Below are 18,777 nucleotides of genomic sequence, written 5' to 3'. Positions count from 1 at the left end.
AAGTAAAGTGAAGTGAAGATGAAACCAGTGACTCGTTGAAGACAATGATTTGTTGAACCAGTTCCAGTTGCTGTGACAACTGTACGTCTGGTTGGAGTGGCTAGGTATTTAAACCTTAGGACACACAGTCCCGGACACCCAGTCCTGAACACGCAGCTCAGGACACCCAGTCCTCACCGTATTCTCCTTGAGCAAAGGTGACATAGACCTCGCCTAATCACTCTGGTAAGTCTTCAAGCTAGACTCCCAAACCTTCACAGACTTCGTTCACCGGCAATCCACAATGTCTCTTGGATGCTCAGAACGCGACGCCTAACCGGCGGGAGGATGTACAGTCCTCAAGTGTAATAAGTCTTCAGATCACACAGACAAGAAGACTTAAGTGATGCCCAATTCTCTCTGGCTCTGGTGGTTAGGGATTTTATCCTCGCAAGGAATTCTCTCTCAAAGGCTTCGAGGTGGGTTGCTCTCAAACGACAAAAGCCGTACTTTCAATCTAAGCAGCCAACCATTTATGGTTGTAGGGGGTGGGCTATTTATAGCCACTTGGCAACCCGACCTGATTTGTCCGAAATGACCCAGGGTCACTAAGGAACTGACACGTGTTCCAACGGTCAGATTTCAAACTCACATGGCAACTTTAATTGGGCTACAAGCAAAGCTGACTTGTCCGACTCGGGACAAGATTCGCTCTCATAGTCTTCACTCGAAGACATAGGTTTTTGGTTTAGGCATCACTTCAGTCATTCTGACTGGTTCTCTTGGACCCCACTTAACAGTACGGTGGTTCCTATGACTCAACACAAAAGAAAAAGAACTATGAAAGATCTAAGTCTTCGAGCTCCATAGGCTTCATATCGTGTCTTCTCTTGTCATAGTCTTCAATGTGAATATCTTCATATACCACCTTTGACTTCAATGTCTTCATACATTTTTAGGGGTCATCTCTGGTAGTAAAACCAAATCATGAGGGACTTCTACCTGTGTTATCCTGCAATTCTCACAAACACATTAGTCCCTCAGCTAGGTTTGTCGTCAATACTCCAAAACTAACTAGGGGTGGCACTAGATGCACTTACAATCTCCCCCTTTTAGGTGATTGATGACAAACTAGTTGAAGTTTTCAACGGGGAATATAATCTGTGAAACTGTAAAGGATAAGGAATTGTCTTCATAAGTTGCAAGGGCTCCCCCTGAAGATGTGCATATAAGTTAATTTGCTTTTGGAATGCAAATGCACATGGCAGGTGGTACTTGTGGAGATCCACTTCAACTTATGATGACAATCCACTATGCATGTGAAAGTATATGAAGATAATGCCATGCATAATGGAAAATGGACGTCTGCAGAATGAGCTAAGTGCGGAATTTATCGTCGCACATGCGGAATTTATCTTCGCAAAACAAGGTGGCAAATAAGTAGCAGACGACCATCTAGTTTAAGTGTTACAACTTATAAGAACCAAGAGTTGTAAGCACGAAGCAAAATATAAGGCACCCGCCCATATGAACCCGCTTGAAGACTATCAATCTCATATGCTTCTCCCCCTTTTGTCAGTAATGACCAAAAACGTTTGAAGACATAGAGCCTCTACTCATTCCCATGAGGAGTAGGTGAAGTAGCATGGTTGTTGGTGTTGTTTGGCGGTGCAGAAGAGCTCGGAGGTGCTGAAGGAGGTGGCGGTGAAGTAGCATCGTCTTCTTCCTCAATAATTCTGGCAGTCACTGTGGCAGCATAGGAAGAGAACTCATAGTCTTCAAGGGATGGAGTTCCTAGCAGCACAGCCCTTCGAGGAGGTGTGGAGTCAAACTTGAATCTCTCAGTGAAGCCATCCTCTTGAAGATCAACTTCAGAAAGCGTCATCGTTAGCCCTTTCCATGTGCGGCGACAGGTTTCATCGGCAACGAAAGCATTCTTGGTGGCAAGATTTCGAGTGCGATTAACATCCACCAAGAGGCTTTTCATCTGACGCTTCAGCCAGTCATGATGCCTATCTTGTTTCTGATGTAGAGCCACAAGAAGCTCTCGATCGTTGAGAACACGAGTACGCTTCTAGGGTCTTGGAGTAGTGGCACTGTCAGTGGCTTCAGTGGAAGCAGGGTGTGGTGCACGTGTAGTGCCAGCCAAAGGATACACCCGAGAAACTGCTTCAACGCCTTCAACGTTCTGTGTAAAACTCTGATGTTCTGCATTCTGAAGACTTAGAGGTTGCTTGGCAGGCTTAGAATATATGGCTTCAGGAGACATGTCCACATCAGGCAAGAAGATCCGATGGTTGCGGGCTAAGGGCTGATAAGAGATGGCGGAGTGTAGCTTGATCAGCCGCATGACCCAAGGGGCGTAGAACTTCAAACCAAACAGATCGATGCCTGATGCAGCAAGTTGGCGTATGAAGAAGTCCTGTGCATTGAAGCATTTTCCATGAAGTATATAGAAGACCAAAGTCTTCATTGCACCCTGAAGCTTGGCATTTGGAGAGTGCCCTTTGATAGGCCAGAGAGTTCGCCTGATGATGTGATAGATGGTTCTGGGAAGGTACTCAAGGTCTTCAACGAAGAACTTTGTGGGATACGCAGCATCTTGGGGCAATGGCTTCATCATGCTGAGCATTTGACTCATATCAGGTTCTAGCCGCTGGAAGATGTTCTCAATAGCTTCAGCATGCAGCTGACAGCCTTGCTCGAAGAGATCGCCAGGAGTGGGCAAGCCAGTGAGCTCAATGATGTCAAATGCATTGGCTTCATGATGAACGTTGCCAGTCATCCACTCCAGGACCCAAGTCTTCGGATCTCTGCTGTACCCTTTGATGTGAAGTGTGGCACAGAATTGTAGCAGCAGCTCTTCATTCCAATGCTCTTCATCTGTAACAAACTGCAGCAGACCCACTTGCTTGAAGCAATCCAACGCTTCTTCTAGACAGGGCAGACCAGCTATAGCTTCAACGTCAAGGCGCTTGTGTGGAAAGATGCGACCTTGGTTGTAAAGAATGCAAGAGTAATAGCTTTGCTGAGGATAGCTCCAGAACCGATCAGATGATATCCTTTCCCTTGAGTAGGGGTTCCTGGAGCTATTGAAGAATGTGTTGTCTGTCCTGAAGCCATTGATCTTGAAGGAGCCAGGTGCTGATGCAGGACCTAGAAACCTTGGCAGTCTTGGGATTGGCTTCTGGACCTGAGGCCTGTGCTCAACATGATAATTGAATTGGGGACCGGCAGCAGACTTAGGAACAGAAGTGGCGGGATCAGTGGCTTCGCTGTGTTCTGAAGCTTTTGCTGGGGAGGGCTCCACATTAGCTTCGTTGTTGGTTGTGGCAGCCTCAAGATTTTCATCCTCCACTTGACTAGCTGGATGGTCGGTCACAGGCACGTTCTCCTGGAGAACTGCTTCTTGGTGGAGCAGGGGAGTGGGATCTTGTGGTACTTCTTCTTCTGCGGCTGATGTAGCCGGAATGTCTTCAGCAAAGACTTGAGGCCTTGGACCTTTGCGAAGCCTGCGGAACGCAGACGACGCCTGTGGAGTTGGAGTGGGCTGGGCCTCATAGTCTTCTTCCTCTTGTGGGCGATCCGCCCATGAAGCATCATGTGCAATTGGCTTCAGTGGACGACCAATGCTGATGAGTTCGCTGTTTTCTAACTAAGGAAGGACTGCATCATCTTCTACATTGTCATGATGACCAATGTCTTCAGCAGCGATGGGATCAGCTCTGATACCATCTTCAGCTTCAGGAGCCTCTGTGGAAGCAGGCTCATGAACTGTCAGTTGACGTTCTGCGTCAGGATGAACCATAGAAATTGGTTCAACTATCTAGGGCTCTGTGGGAGCAGCCCGAGCTTTCTTGGTCTTTCGCTTTTTCTTGGTGGGGGCAGTAGGAGAGTCTTCAGAGTGTTTCCTCTTCCTGGCTTCAGCCTTAGCAGTTCTTGTCTTCTTGAGCTCTGAAGCTGTTGACCGGCTCTTTGGCTTCGAGCCAGTCATTCTTGTTGGGAAGACAATCGGAACTGCTTCTTGCCTTGGTGCATCAGTTTCAGCCGTAGCAGGCTTCTTCTTCTTCTTTGCGGCCATCCTGGAGTCGATGCCAGGACGCCCAAGTGCCTTGCGCTTCTCAGCCTCATTATAGGCTTGCACACATCTGTCAGCCAGAGTCTTCATGCGCTCACGCGAACCCTGAGCTTCTGCACGCTTCTTCACAAAGGCTTCCTTGAGCTCGTGCATCATTGTCTTGAAGTTCTTCACTTCTTGCACGCTGAGCTTGGCCATATGCTTCTTGAACTGAGCCTTTTCATAGTCAATCTTCTGCTTCAGCTCAACAATGCACTGGTCAATACCAAGTTCTGAAGCAATGGCGCCTTGGAAGGCGACACTGAGGCCAATGGGTAGCTGCAGATCTTCAAAGCTGATGTTTGGCGTGTCAAACCACTCGTCAATGAAGTTGTGGATGATGGTGACATCAAAGAGAGGCAGATCATTGAAGATTTCTGCTTCTTCTTTGCTCTTGATGAGTTGCTCAAGAGCGTCATCTGCAAGATCTTCATCACTTGATAGATCAATGTCGTCGTTGCGCAGAATGGCAGCAACTGTTAGCTCTTTGCCAGTGTGAGACAGAGGCATCTTGGCCTTCTGGGGCCTTGAGACGCGTGATAAGTCTTCAGACTGCACACTGTCTTCAGGAGGTGCAGTTGCCAATGGCTTCGCCCTTGAGATTTTTGGTGAAGGGGCCGGCTTTGAAGCTTTCGGCTTCTTCAACTGCTTTGGCTTCGGCACTGCAGGCGCGTCATCAGACTCAGTGTCAGCTGCAGGCTCATTCACTGCAGTCCCTTGAACCAAGATGTAGGTGATGAAGCCTTCAAGGTTGGCGAAGGACCGATGACATTGGGTTCTGCATGTCGTGTGCCATCTGCCCTTGGAGATGAGGGACCAGGGTTGAAGTCTAACCCAAAAGTCTTCTTGTTCTGCTTCGCTGAGTTCTGAGCAAACTGGAAGTTGCGCTTGAACAGATTGTCGTCACGACACCATAGCAGTGACGACGAGTGTGCATCAGAAGGATGTGGTCCACGGACCATGCATGGATAGAAGCCTTGAGCAATGGCTTCATCTCTGGACCTGGGTAGAAGATTCTTGAATGGGATGTCTCCCCACGGTCTCTTGATGGTGTTTTTCTCAGCATAGTCCTGGGTCACAAATCTGTATTTGAACCATTGTTCTGCCCAATATCTTCGAATCCATTGGATTCGGGTCTTGCGCTGACTGTAATCCTCTTCCGGATCTGTCGTGTACATTTCTGAGAGTTCATCTGGCAGATCTCTGGAGGTCTCACCACGATGCTTTCTGCCACCCTTCCTTGCTGCTTTCTCTAAAGCCATAAACTTTAACTTGAAAGGCTTCAAGACGTTCAAAGGCTTCAAAGGTTTTCGTTTGCTGGACCAACAGGAACTGGCTTCGGCAGAATTTATGTGATGCTGTAAGAATTCTGCAAATGAATGCAGACTATGAGAACCAAAGGATTCTCCCACGGACATGTACCTGTGACAGCATTAAGGTGCGAGGGAAGGGGAAGAGGTCATATGCATTCTCAGAAGATTTTGAAGATAAATCAGTTTAGAAGACATTGACCTCATCGTGCGAAGACATTCACTCATAGATAAGAAGTTGGTTCCAGATTTGTACGAATCCACAGATCAGTACAAGTGAGGAATCTAACTACTTTGTGAAGCACAAGTGAGTATACTAGGCATGTTTATGAGATGCAGTATGAGAGAGATCTAGCTTGTGTGAACAGAAACTGCTTGTGGTAGAAAGTAACAGATCAATAGGATCAACGGTGCTGTAAAAAAGGGAGTTTTATTTACCACACTGAGAACTGCTAGATGAAGTGGGAGATAAGGCCGAGCAGTTCGATCTTCCGTGCCCTAACTTGGCAACGGAGGACACCTACGGCGATGGTGGAGACGACGATGTCCGCGGTCGGCGTGAAGACGGCGTCGGAGAGGTTGCGGCAGCGAAGCGCTTCGTCGCCGGCATCGTTGAGAGCTAGCGGTGGCGCTAGGGTTCGTGCGAGGGTGGAAGAAGAGATAATGACCGCTGTGAGTGTGTATTTATAGGCATAGGGGCGGCACTGTGCTATTACACAGGTGCCCCTGGCGATTCGCATTTGAGGAACACGTGGCCATTATGCGGAATTTTGGGGTTTGTTCCACGTCCCATGCATGCTTGGATTGTTGGGTGGTCGTTCCTACTTCTCCGGAATTCATGTGGAGGAATGAGCATTGAAAACGGACTTAATGGTTGTCTCTATATCTTCTGCTGAGAAGGACGCAGAGAAGACATTCGACAGTTTCAATACAATGCATATGACTTGGAGAGATAGAGTTTGAGATGGAAAGCATAGAGAGGTTAGGGTCCGATCACATTCACTTAGTTCAAAAGATTCAACACGAAGACATAGCTATAAGTGAATGCTGTAGAGGACAGAATACTAGCATATATATATATATCTATAATCAACATAGTGAAGATAATCATGAAAATATGTTGAGATCGAAGCCAAACCAAATGTGAAGACATTGCAAGGTAACGCCATGAGTGAAACACTTCAAAATAGAACGTTTGGTGGTGGCGTTACCCACCGTATAGGAAGTATTAGACCCAGACACGGTGCACAATTATCGTGGCGCTCCAAAGTCAAATTCCACATTAATGTATTCACACTTAGAATGTATGTCTTCATTGATTGAAGATATACTTCACTTCGTGTGTTGCACATCTAAGTCATCAATATGCATAAGGGTTAGGATGTGTGCCTGATCACAGGACATTTGAGGATTCCAGGATATTTAGCTCACACTGTAACTTGCAAAACCTCTTCTCATCCAATGGCTTGGTGAAGATATCTGCCAATTTCTCTTCAGTGTTGACGTGTATGATATCAATGTCTTCCTTCACAACATGATCTCTGAGAAAGTGATGACGAATTTCAATGTGCTTTGTCTTCGAGTGCTGAACTGGGTTGTTAGCAATCTTGATGGCGCTTTCGTTGTCGCCGTAAAGTGGCACTTGCTTTAGATGAATGCCATAGTCCTTGAGTGTTTTCTTCATCCACAGAAGCTGAGCACAGCAAGATCCAGCAGCAACGTATTCAGATTTAGCAGTGGAGAGAGATACATAGTTCTGCTTCTTTGAAGACCAACATACAAGTGATCGTCCCAGAAAGTGACATGTGCCTGATGTAGACTTGCGATCAACTTTGTCAGCAGCATAATCAGCATCCGAGAATCCAACTAGATCAAACTCTGAGCCCTTTGGATACCATAGTCCTAGATTGGGGTGCGAGCCAAATATCGAAGAATTCGCTTCACAGCTAAGTGATGCGACTCCTTTGGTGCCGCTTGAAATTGAGCACACATGCAAACACTAAGCATAATATCTGGCCTGGATGCACATAGATAAAGTAAAGAACCAATCATGGAGAGGTATACCTTTTGATCGAACTCTTTACCATTGTCGTCAGGACCCAGATGATGTTTGGCTGGCATTGGTGTTGTGAAGCCTTTGCAGTCTTGCATACCGAACTTCTTCAGGCAATCTTTGAGATACTTCTCTTGAGATATGAAGATGCCATTGCGTTGTTGTCGTATTCGAAGACCAAGGAAGAACTTCAGCTCCCCCATCATGGACATCTGATATTGCTCCTACATCATATATCCAAACTCTTCAATGTACTTCTGATTGGTGCAGCCGAAGATAATGTCTGATTGGTGCAGCCGAAGATAATGTCATCCACATATATTTGGCACACAAACAGTTCACCATCATATGTCTTCGTGAAAAGAGTGGGATCTAGGGAACCAGGTATGAAGCCTTTGCTCTTCAGGATGTATTTGAGTGTGTCATACCAAGCCCGAGGGGCTTGTTTGAGGCCATACAGTGCCTTGTTGAGCTTGTATACCATGTCAGGATGTTTTGGGTTTTCAAAGCCAGGTGGTTGTGCAACATACACTTCTTCTTCAATCTTGCCATTGAGAAAGGCACTCTTCACATCCATTTGATATAGAAGTATGTTATGATGATTTGCATAGGCCAGCAGTATGCGTATGGCTTCAAGTCTAGCCACAGGAGCAAATGTTTCATCGAAGTCAATGCCTTCCACTTGAGTACATCCTTGAGCAACGAGACGAGCTTTGTTTCTGACAACTTGACCATGCTCATCTTGCTTGTTGCGGTATATCCATTTGGTGCATATTATATTGTGCTTCCGTGGATCAGGACGCTTAACCAGTTCCCATACATTATTCAGCTCAAATTGTTGAAGCTCTTCTTGCATAGCTTGAATCCATTCAGGTTCCATGAAGGCTTCTTCAACTTTCTTGGGTTCTGCTATTGAGACAAATGCAAAGTGCCCACAGAAATTTGCTAGCTGAGTTGCCCTTGAACGAGTGAGTAGACCAGGTGCATTGATGCTATCAATTATTCTTTCAATCTGCAGTTCATTGGCAACGCGAGGATGTACAGGGCAAAGACTTTGCTCTTGCTGTTCATTGTCGTTGTTGGAAGGAATGTCTTCAGGCTGAGCATTGTCTTCATGTTGATCAGGTGCTAAAATGATATGTTCTTCTTCAGGATGAGCTTCAGAAGGTATAATTTCTCCAGTTCCCATTAGCTTGATTGATTCACTGGATGGAACTTCATCTAGCACATTTGGCAGCTGCTCTCTTTGTGAACCGTTGGTCTCATCGAACCACACATCCACTGTTTCAACCACTTTGTAATGAAAGAGATTGAAGACTCTGTAGGAGTGCGAATCCTTTCCATATCCGAGCATAAAACCCTCATGTGCTTTTGGTGCAAATTTTGAGGTGTGATGTGGGTCCTTGATCCAGCACCTTGCGCCAAATACTCTGAAGTAACTGGCATTTGGCTTCTTGCTAGTAAGGAGCTCATAAGATGTCTTGTTCAGTAGCTTGTGAAGATAAACACGATTGATTGTATGGCATGCAGTATCAATGGCTTCGGGGCAGAATTTTCTTGGGGTTTTGTATTCATCTAGCATCGTTCTGGCCATCTCAATTAGTGTTCTGTTCTTGCGTTCGACGACGCCATTCTGCTGTGGCGTGTACGGGGCTGAGAATTCATGTGTGATGCCCAAGGTATCAAGATATGTATCAAGGTCAGTGTTCTTGAATTCAGTGCCATTGTCACTTCTGATGTGCTTTATCTCGGCGCCAAAATTGTTCATAGCTCGATTGGCGAAGCGTCTGAAGACATCCTGCACTTCAGTCTTGTAAAGGATTATGTGCACCCAAGTATATCTAGAATAATCATCAACAATAACGAAGCCATAGAGGCAAGCAGTAGTAGTAAGAGTTGAGTAATGAGTAGGACCGAAAAGATCCATGTGAAGTAGTTCGAAGGATCGAGTAGTGGTCATGATTGTCTTCGAGGGATGTTTGGCCCTCGTCATCTTCCCTGCTTCACAGGCACTGCATAAGTGGTCTTTCTTGAACTTGACGCCCTCGATGCCTATGACATGCTTCTTCTTCGCAAGGGTGTGAAGGTTCCTCATGCCAGCATGTCCAAGCCTCCGATGCCAGAGCCAGCATTTTGAAGCCTTTGCTAGAAGACGTACTGCAAGCTGTGGCCCTGCTGAGAAATCTACCACGTACAAATCATCTTTTCGATACCCTTCAAACACTAGAGACTTGTCAGATTCCATTAGTACAAGGCAACAATATTTTCCAAACATTACGATCATGTTCAAATCGCAAAGCATTGAGACAGACATTAAGTTGAAGCCAAGGGATTCAACAAGCATGACTTTATCCATGTGTTGATCCCTTGAGATTGCAACTCTACCTAGACCCAATACCTTACTTTTACCAGTGTCAGCAAATGTGATGTGGCTCTTGTCGGATGGACGTAAGGTTGAGTCCATAAGAAGACTTCTTTTGCCAGTCATGTGATTTGTACACCCACTGTCAATAATCCATTCTGAAGACGTTGGTGTCGTACCCTACAGTGCAGTTAGGGGGATAGGCTTCACCAAGAGCATTGTGAAGCAAAAACATTTGACGAACCAGTGGGTTATGAAAGCTTAGATCCAGGTTAGTACTAATAGGGAGAGTAGCAAGTGATTCAGGTACGAAGTACATAGTAAGACCATTTGGGCATTTGATCTTGCGCCCTACAAGATGTTTAAGGTCCCCAGCAATAGCGTCAGACGATTTTGGTTTTCTGCTAGAGACCTTTCCCTGCAAAAGAGAGTTAAGCCTTCTTAACCACCCACATCTTCAAGGGTGGCTTAGAAGCAATAAGTCTAAGTGCAGCATCAGAGAATTTTGGCTTTGAAGCCTTAGCAAACAGTCTTGCAGGCGGACAATAGTACTCATAAGAATAAGCAGAATAGTTCTTGGTCTTATGAACATGGCGGTTTGATGAACCGCTCTCATATTCATATGCCTGAGTGTGATTTCCCTGCAAAACATTTGCGTTAGTGTGACTCAGGTGAGTCCTCTGTCTGTATGAATCCTTTGGACCGTATGAAGCCTTTGGTCTGAGGTTTGTCTTCTTCACGTGAGGTGTCATGATGACATTCACAGGAAGACTCTCCAGACACCTTTTCGGAACCCAGATCTTCTTCATAGGCGATCCATTCCTGCAGTTAGTACCAATGTACCTGGCAAATACTTCACCATTCTGATTCTTAAACAGTATATAGTTTGCATCAAAGGATTCATCAATGATAATGGGGTTAGCACAAGTGAAGCCAGATAGATTGGATGGATCTGCTGAAGGTTCGTTTGCAGCAACCCACATGGTTTTGGGGTACTGCTCAGGTTTCCAGTAAGAGCCATCTCCATTCATTTTCCTTACGAACCCTACACCCTCTTTCCTAGGGTTTCGGTTCAGAATCTGCTTTTTCAGGACATCACATAGCGTCTGATGCCCTTTAAGACTTTTGTACATCCCTGTTTCAAGCAATGTCTTCAACCTAGCATTCTCATCAGCAATAGCGGTGGTATCCTCAGCAGAGGGGTTAGTTACCACATCAACAGTTGAAGATATTGCAACAGCAGTAGCAGTAGAACATTCAGCAACAGAAGTAGCATTATCACGCTCAAGGCATTTAAGACATGGTGGTTCAAATCCTTCCTGAGCGGGACTGATCTGTTTGGCATGAAGTGACTCGTTTTCCATTTGAAGATCTTCATGAACCGCTCTCAATTTCTCAAGATCCTGCTTCCTTTGAAGATAATCATAGGAAAGCTTTTCATGAGTTGTTGAGAGAGTTTCATGACGACTTTCAAGTTCCTGATACTTAACATGAAGATTTTTTATGTCTTCAATTAAGGATTCAGATCGAGTCATTTCAGCACCCAACAGATCATCGCTTCTGTCTAACAGTTTTTGAATATGTTCCATAGCTTTCTGTTGTTCAGTTGCAATTTTAGCAAGTGTTTTGTAGCTAGGTTTTGAACGACAATCAGAGTCATCGTCACTAGATGTTTGATAGTGAGTAGTGCGTGTGTTTACCTTGGCACCGCGTGCCATGAAGCAGTAGGTAGAAGCGGAGTAGTCCTTGTCATTTGCATCGGTATCAGTGATGAAGTCATTGTCTTCAGTGTTGAAGATGGACTTGGCAACGTATGCTGTAGCCAGACTTGCGACGCCTGAGTCGGATTCCTCCTCAGACTCCACCTCCGCCTCCTCAGAAGCAGACTCCTCCTCTGAATCCATTTCCTTGCCAACAAACGCACGTGTCTTGCCAGATGAGCTCTTCTTGTGTGATGAAGACTTTGAGGAAGACTTGGAAGAAGACTTTGAGTAGTTCTTCTTCTTTTTCTTGTCGTCAGAGTCATATTCCTTGCTCTTCTTCTTCTTTTTGTTCTCATTGTCCCACTGTGGACACTCAGAGATGAAGTGGCCAAGTTTCTTGCACTTGTGACATGTTTTCCTCTTGTAGTCATGAGCAGGAGCTTCATCATTCCTTGAACTTGATCGGGAAGACTTTCTGAAGCCTTTCTTCTTGGTGAATTTTTGGAACTTCTTGACAAGCATAGCAAGTTCCCTTCCAATGTCTTCAGGATCATCAGAACTGCTGTCTGATTCTTCTTCAGATAAGGAGACAGCTTTTGCCTTCAAGGCACGAGTTCGCCCATAGTTTGGACAATAGATATCTCTTTTCTCCGAAAGTCGAAACTCATGTGTGTTGAGCCTCTCAAGTATGTCAGACGGATCGAGTGTCTTGAAATCAGGACGTTCTTGAATCATCAGGGCCAGGATGTCAAACGAACTATCAAGTGATCTCAGTAGCGTCTTGACGACTTCGTGTTTGGTAATCTCAGTGGCGCCGAGGGCTTGAAGCTCATTTGTGATGTCAGTGAGTCGGTCAAATGTGTGCTGGACATTCTCATTGTCATTTAGCTTGAAGCGATTGAAGAGGTTGCGAAGGAAACTGATTCTCTGATCTCTTTGGGTTGAGATGCCTTCATTGACCTTGGAGAGCCAGTCCCAGACCAGCTTGGATGTCTTCAAAGCACTCACGCGGCCATACTGTCCTTTGGTCAGATGACCACAGATGATATTCTTGGCAGTAGAGTCCAGTTGAACGAATTTCTTGACATCAGCAGTAGTGACACCTTCTCCAGCCTTGGGAACACCGTTCTCGACGACATACCATAGGTCGACGTCAATAGCTTCAAGATGCATGCGCATCTTATTCTTCTAGTAGGGATATTCAGTTCCATCGAAGACGGGGCACGCAGCGGAGACTTTAATTATCCCTGCAGTCGACATAGCTAAAACTCCAGGTGGTTAAACCGAATCACACAGAACAAGGGAGCACCTTGCTCTGATACCAATTGAAAGTGCGTTATATCGACTAGAGGGGGGTGAATAGGCGATTTTTATGAAAGTCTTCAGAACATGGGAGTTTTGAAGAAAAACGATAAAATTAAACCTATTACCATGCTGCGGAAGGTAGACTACACTAGGCAAACCATAGTCAAGTATTCAATGAAGTGAAAGCAGAAAGACTAATAGCAGCTAGGTAGTAAGGATCAGGTAGGAAGATATTGTGAAGCCAAACAGAACACGCAGTCACTCAGTGAAGACAAATGATAGAGCAAATATACAATGACTTCACAAGGAGGAACAGTAAGTAAAGTGAAGTGAAGATGAAACCAGTGACTCATTGAAGACAATGATTTGTTGAACCAGTTCCAGTTGCTGTGACAACTGTACGTCTGGTTGGAGCGGCTAGGTATATAAACCTTAGGACACACAGTCCCAGACACCCAGTCCTGAACACGCAGCTCAGGACACCCAGTCCTCACCGTATTCTCCTTGAGCTAAGGTCACATAGGCCTCGCCCAATCACTCTGGTAAGTCTTCAAGGTAGACTCCCAAACCTTCACAGATTTCGTTCACCGGAAATCCACAATGTCTCTTGGATGCTCAGAACGCGATGCCTAACCGGCAGGAGGATGCACAGTCCTCAAGTGTAATAAGTCTTCAGATCACACAGACAAGAAGACTTAAGTGATGCCCAATTCTCTCTGGCTCTGGTGGTTAGGGCTTTTATCCTCGCAAGGAATTCTCTCTCAAAGGCTTTGAGGTGGGTTGCTCTCAAACGACAAAAGCCGTACTTTCAATCTAAGCAGCCAACCATTTATGGTTGTAGGGGGTGGGCTATTTATAGCCACTTGGCAACCCGACCTGATTTGTCCGAAATGACCCTGGGTCACTAAGGAACTGACATGTGTTCCAATGGTTAGATTTCAAACTCACACAGCAACTTTACTTGGGCTACAAGCAAAGCTGACTTGTCCGACTCTGGACAAGATTCGCTCTCATAGTCTTCACTCGAAGACATAGGTTTTTGGTTTAGGCATCACTTCAGTCATTCTGACTGGTTCTCTTGGACCCCACTTAACAGTACGGTGGTTCCTATGACTCAACACAAAAGAAAAAGAACTACGAAAGATCTAAGTCTTCGAGCTCCATAGGCTTCATATCGTGTCTTCTCTTGTCATAGTCTTCAATGTGAATATCTTCATATACCACCTTTGACTTTAATGTCTTCATACATTTTTAGGGGTCATCTCTGGTAGTAAAACTGAATCATGAGGGACTTCTACCTGTGTTATCCTGCAATTCTCACAAACACATTAGTCCCTCAGCTAGGTTTGTCTTCAATACTCCAAAACCAACTAGGGGTGGCACTAGATGCACTTACAGTTTTGCCGGCAATCAACAGTGCACTAGTGTTTGAAATTCATTCACATTTCTTCTGTGGGACCTAAGCATGCCCCGAAGGACACAGATTTGATTTTCAACCAATTTATATGCACTGGAGCTTGTGCATGTAGTTCAACTTTGAATTATGCACATGAAATGCCTAGAAAAGCTAGTTAATGTATAAAAATGTCAAAACGAACCCCGAACAATTCCAAAACTAAACACAACGCTCATGTTGTTCTATGTTGACACTAGAAAAAATTTGAAAGCAATAAGAGGCAACGGATATCATTTCGTACCCAAAGGTGACAAATTCCCTACCGAAACCATCACACTTGTTGTGAGAAGCTTATACCCAAACCTGTCCAAAATGGGACAAAAATTTTACCACGGCATGTTAATGCCGCACCATGATAGCATGCCAAGTTTCATGAATTTTAGACGAGTTTTCGATTTACTAGAATTTAAAAACCAAGTATCTCAATATTTCCAGCCGAGTGACGGTGGCAAGGTTTTTGAAATTCATTCCCATTTCTTGCATGGGACCTAGGCATGCAACCAAGGACACATATTTGATTTTTCAACCAGTTTATATGCACTGGAGAATGTGCATGTAGTTCAGATTTGAATTATGCACATAAAATGTCCGGAAAATCGAGTTAATGTATAAAAATGTCCAAACGAACCCTGAAAAATTCCAAAATTGAACACAACACTCCTGTTATTCTATGTTGACACTCAAAATTTTTTTAAAGCAATAAGAGGCAACGGATATCGTTTCGTCCTCAAAGGTGGCACGTTCCCTACCGAAACCATCGCGCTTGTTGTAAGAAGCTAAGGTTTGTGAGAAGCTTATACCCAAACCTGCCCCAAATGGGACAAAAATTTTACCACAGCATGTCGATGCCGCTCCATGATAGCATGCCAAGTTTCATGAATTTTAGACAAGTTTTATATTTACTAGAATTTAAAAACCAGGTATCTCAATGTTTGTGGCCGAGTGATGGTGGCAAGGTGTTTGAAATTCATTCCCATTTCTTGCATGGGACCTTAGCATGCAACCAAGGACACATATTTGATTTTTCAACGAGTTTATATGCACTTGAGAATGTGCATGTAGTTCAAATTGGAATTACGCGCATAAAATCCCTGGGAAACCTAGTTAATGTATAAAAATGTCCAAACGAACCCCGAAAAAATCCAAAATTAAACATAACACTCCTGTTGTTCTATGTTGACACTCGAAATTTTTTGAAAGCAATAAGAGGAAACAGCTATCGATTCGTCCCCAAAGGTGGCACGTTCCCTACCGAAACCATCACGCTTGTTGTGAGAAGCTTTGGTTTGTGAGAAGCTTATACCCAAACCTGCCCCAAATGGGACACAAAATTTACCACGACATGTTGATACCGCTCCATGATAGCATGCCAAGTTTCATGAATTTCAAACGAGTTTGGGATTTATAGAATTTCAAAACCAGGTATCTCAATGTTTTCCCGGTAGTCAACAGTGCACCGGTGTTTGAAATTCATTCTCATTTCTTCCATGCGACCTAAGCATGCCCCGAAGGACACAGATTTGATTTTCCAACCAATTTATATGCACTGGAGCTTGTGCATGTAGTTCAACTTTGAATTATGCACATGAAATGCCTAGAAAACCCAATTGATGTATAAAAATGTCCAAAAGAACCCCGAAAAATTACAAAACTAAACACAAAACTCCTGTTGTTCTATGTTGAAAGTAGAAAAAAATTGAAAGCAATAAAAGGCAACAGATATCGCTTCGTCCCCAACGGTGACACATTCCCTACCGAAACCATCACACTTGTTGTGAGAAGCTAAGGTTTGTGAGAAGCTTATACCCAAACCTGTCCAAAATGGGACAATTTTTTTACCACAGCATGTTAATGCCGCACCATGATAGCATGCTAAGTTTCATGAATTTCAGATGAGTTTTGGATTTACTAGAATTTAAAAAGTAGGTATCTCAATGTTTCCAGCAAAGTGACGGTGGCAGGGTTTTTGAAATTCATTCCCATTTCATGCATGGGACCTAAGCATGCAACCAAGGAAACATATTTGATTTTTCAACCAGTTTATATGCACTGGAGAATGGGCATGTAGTTGAAATTTGAATTATGCACATAAAATGTCTGGAAAACCCAGTTAATGTACAAAAATGTCCAAACGAACCCCGAGAAATTTCAAAATTGAACACAACACTCCTGTTGTTCTATGTTGACACTCGAAAAAATTTGAAAGCAATAAGAGGCAACGGATATCGTTTCGTCCTCAAAGGTGGCACGTTCCCTACCGAAACCATCACGCTTGTTGTGAGAAGCTTATACCCAAACCTGCCCCAAATGGGACAAAAGATTTACCACGGCATGTCGATGCCGCTCCATTATAGCATGCCAAGTTTCATGAATTTCGGACAATTTTTTGTTTTACTAGAATTTAAAAACCAGGTATCTAAATGTTTGTGGCCGAGTGACGGTGGCAGGGTGTTTGAAATTCATTCCCATTTCTTGCATGGGACCTAAGCATGCAACCAAGGTCACAGATTTGATTTTTCAACAAGTTTATATGCACAGGAGAATGTGCATGTAGTTCAAATAGGAATTACGCGCATAAAATGCTTGGGAAACCCAGTTAATCTATAAAAATGTTCAAACGAACCACGAAAAATCCAAAATTAAACACAACACTCCTGTTGTTCTATGTTGACACTCGAAATTTTATGAAAGCAATAAGAGGAAACGGATATCGATTCGTCCCCAAAGGTGGCACGTTCCCTACCAAACCATCACGCTTGTTGTGAGAAGCTTATACCCAAACCTGCCCCAAATGGGATAAAAAATTTACCACGGCATGTTGATGCCGCTCCATGATAGCATGCCAAGTTTCATGAATTTCAAACGAGTTTGGGATTTACTAGAATTTAAAAACCAGGTATCTCAATGTTTTGCCGGCAATGAACAATGCACTCGTGTCTGAAATTCATTCTCATTTCTTCCATGGGACCTAAGCATGCCCCGAAGGACACAAATTCGATTTTTCAACCAATTTATATGCACTGGAGCTTGTGCATGTAAATCAACTTTGAATTATGCACATGAAATGCCTAGAAAACCCAGTTAATGTATAAAAATGTCAAAAAGAACCCCGAAAATTTACAAAACTAAACACAACACCCCTGTTGTTCTATGTCGAAACTAGAAAAAAATTGAAAGCAATAAAAGGCAACAGATATCGTTTCGTCCCCAACGGTGACACATTCCCTACCGAAACTATCACACTTGTTGTGAGAAGCTAAGGTTTGTGAGAAGCTTATACCCAAACCTGTCCAAAATGGGACAAATTAGTTACCACAACATGTTAATGCCGCACCATGATAGCATGCCATGTTTCATGAATTTTAGACGAGTTTTGGATTTACTAGAATTTATAAACCAGGTATCTCAATATTTCCAGTCGAGTGACGGTGGCAGGGTTTTTGAAATTCGTTCCCATTTCTTCCATGGGACCTAAGCATGCAACCAAGGAAACATATTTGATTTTTCAACCATTTTATATGCACTTGAGAATGTGCATGTAGTTCAAATTTTAATTATGCACGTAAAAGGTCTGGAAAACCCAGTTAATGTATAAAAATGTCCAAACGAACCCCGAAAAATTCCAAAATTGAACACAACACTCCTGTTGTTCTATGTTGACACTTGAAATTTTTTGAAAGCAATAAGAGGCAACGGATATTTTTTGAAAGCAAAACCGAACCTTCCCCAAATGGGACAAATTTTTTACCATGGCATGTCGATGCCGCTCCATGATAGCATGCCAAGTTTCTTGAATTTCAGACGAGTTTTCGATTTACTAGAATTTAAAAACCAGGTATCTCAATGATTGTGGCCGTGTGACGGTGGCAGGGTGTTTGAAATTCATTCCCATTTCTTGCATGGTACCTAAGCATGCAACCAAGGACACAGATTTGATTTTTCAACCAGTTTATATGCACTCGAGAATGTGCATGTAGTTCAAATTGGAATTACGCGCATAAAATGCCTGGGCAACCCAGTTAATGTATAAAAATGTACAAACGAACCTTGAAAAAATTGAAAATTAAATACAACACTCCTATTATTCTATGTTGACATTTGAAATTTTTTGAAAGCAATATGAGGAAATGGATATCGATTCGTCCCCAAAGGTGGCACGTTCCCTACCAAAACCATCACGCTTGTTGTGAGAAGCTCTGGTTTGTGAGAAGCTTATAACCAAACCTGCCCCAAATGGGACAAAATATTTACCACAGCATGTTGACGCTGCTCCATGATAGCATGCCAAGTTTCATGAATTTCAAACGAGTTTGGGATTTACTAGAATTTAAAAACCAGTTATCTCAATGTTTGCGGCCAAGTGACGGTGGCAGGGTGTGTGACATTCATTCCTATTTTTTGCATGGGACCTAAGCATGCAAACAAGGACACATATTTGATTTTTTTCAACCCGTTTATATGCACTGGAGCATGTGCATGTAGTTCAAATTAG

This window comes from Triticum urartu, chromosome 5, assembly GCF_003073215.2.
Source record: "Triticum urartu cultivar G1812 chromosome 5, Tu2.1, whole genome shotgun sequence".
Taxonomy (NCBI): domain Eukaryota; kingdom Viridiplantae; phylum Streptophyta; class Magnoliopsida; order Poales; family Poaceae; genus Triticum; species Triticum urartu.
The sequence above is the reverse complement of the archived record's forward strand: the minus strand, read 5'-3'. Positions refer to the sequence as shown.